General features: G+C 35.0%; 1 long non-coding RNA gene across 1 annotated transcript; it reads left to right on the forward strand.

Annotated features, from left to right (window-relative positions):
* The first annotated feature begins 293 nt into the window (after nucleotides 1-293).
* LOC117615701 lies at nucleotides 294-2062 on the forward strand. Its single transcript, XR_004584049.1, has 3 exons — nucleotides 294-592; nucleotides 1450-1549; nucleotides 2023-2062. It is a non-coding gene; the product is annotated as an uncharacterized LOC117615701 (long non-coding RNA).

The raw sequence follows: 2062 nt of genomic DNA on the forward strand, positions 1-2062 counted from the left end.
CAGAAAGCTCTTACATTCTCCTACTCATGCGAACAACATTAGCTAACAATGAATACATTAATTGTGCACCAAGAAAGATAATTAAGTTACAAGTTCTTGAAACAAGTTTATTGTCAAATATGATCAACACATAGGACCAATAAAAGGAGTATGCATATTAGTCACCCACATCCCAAATGGCCACTGCTATGCAACCATACCAACATAAATTTAGGCATAAGGGGACTAACAATACATGTTAGTATAATAAGTACGAACCCGCACTCCACCAAGAAGGGGCGAATCCACAGAGGAGCAAGGGTGGTCAATTGACCCCTGCAACCTCTGAAATCCTCCATTAGAGCCGCCCAAATTGACCCTCGCAAGGTGCTCGATGAAATGCCCCAATGGGGCAAACTCTTGTGCAGCAGAGAGAGAAAGAGAGATTGATATATACATATATAAATATATAATACATGGAAACCAAGCCCAATGCCTCAGCCATTTGAGACTTGAGAGAGAGAGAGAGAGAGAAAGAGAGAGAGGGAAAAAAATGGGGGATTCAAGTGATTCAGTGTCGGTGGATATGGAGAGGGTTTCTCTTGGTGGAAAGGTACCCACATTTCTAGAAATTGTATTGTATTGTGTTTGTTTATGATTTTGCTTTTTACAACACTTTTGCTCTGTTTGGTTGCCAAGAAAATAATCTTTGAAAAAAATTAAACCATGTAAGCATTGAACCTCTCAGGTTATTGTTAATGACATGGGTCTCATTTGAAATTTGTTTAATGCAAATATTGCATTGATTCTGCTATTGTGAAATGCCCCACTGTTTGATTACAAGGAATATGCCAACCATTAGTTTTTCTTAAATGCAGGTTGTATAGGAATGGTTTGTCTGTAAATTATGTGTAACATTGCTGGTTTAATAATTTAGCTAAGACTGGCAAATTCAGATTGTCTTTTTTTTTTTGCTTTTTTTTGTTTTTTGAATTCTTGTTTTGCTTGAAACAGCGCAAGTTTCTCATTTGGAAGCGTGCATATAAGTCAAATTTCAAGTTAATTAGTTAGCAGTTTGATTTCTCTGCTTTGGGAAATATAATGGTTTTTGTTTCGTAATTGTATGTAGATGTTCTTGGAGTCGAGGAATAAAAACTTCTAACATTCTGTATTTGAGGAATGCCAATTTGCCTTTATGAGCAGTAGTGGTTAACTTTCTACTTTGAATTAAGGCTACCACTGTACATGAATGCTCTACTTTTCTTCTTGACGATATACTCTGTTTCCTTGGAGAAAATTACCCCAAAAGGCGGTTAAACTTTTTAATGTCTAGTTCTTCTCTTGAATGCTCATTTCAGTCATAACAATGCTTTGTCACTATTCTGTGTTTGTAACTTATATTATGTTTTCTCAATTTACTTTCCTGGAATGTTGCCGGAATTGTATTCTTATTATGGAATCTCTCTGCAGGAGCATCTTGTAAAAACCTGTCTTGGCTATGTGTCTGTCGCTGTGTTGGGAGATCAGGACAAGCCAGCTCTTGTCACTTATCCTGATTTAGCCCTAAACCGTAAGTAAAACAAAATTTAGCTACCAATAATTATTATTTCTTGATGGGTTGTACTTGTGGTTTGTTTTTGTCTTGCATTTCAACCTAATTCTACTTATTAGTTGGTTGATCTTACCCATCATATCGAGAATGCCATATTTTTAGTATAGGTGTGTAAGAAACAAAGATGCTTGACATACATTTATATTTCTAAAATTCATTTTTATTCGTATTATTATTTTTTATTTTCTCTTGGGTGGCAGAGGGGCATTGTGGATTTTAAAGTGCAGTTCCAAAATAGATTAGCTTTGCTATTTTCTTCCTAAATTGAAACAAGGATATGATTCTCCTAATGAAACTAAAATGCTACGTTTTCAGAATATGAAAACTCGTCGTGGACAATTGTAATGTGGTTTTTTTCTATGAATTATGAATTCTAATATTATCGTTTCATTTTTATGAGTATATTTTGTATAAATTTTTTTCACCTTTAGACATTGACCCCTGGAAGAAAATATCCTGGATCCACCACTG

The sequence above is a fragment of the Prunus dulcis genome, chromosome 1 (genome assembly GCF_902201215.1).
Source record: "Prunus dulcis chromosome 1, ALMONDv2, whole genome shotgun sequence".
Classification (NCBI taxonomy): domain Eukaryota; kingdom Viridiplantae; phylum Streptophyta; class Magnoliopsida; order Rosales; family Rosaceae; genus Prunus; species Prunus dulcis.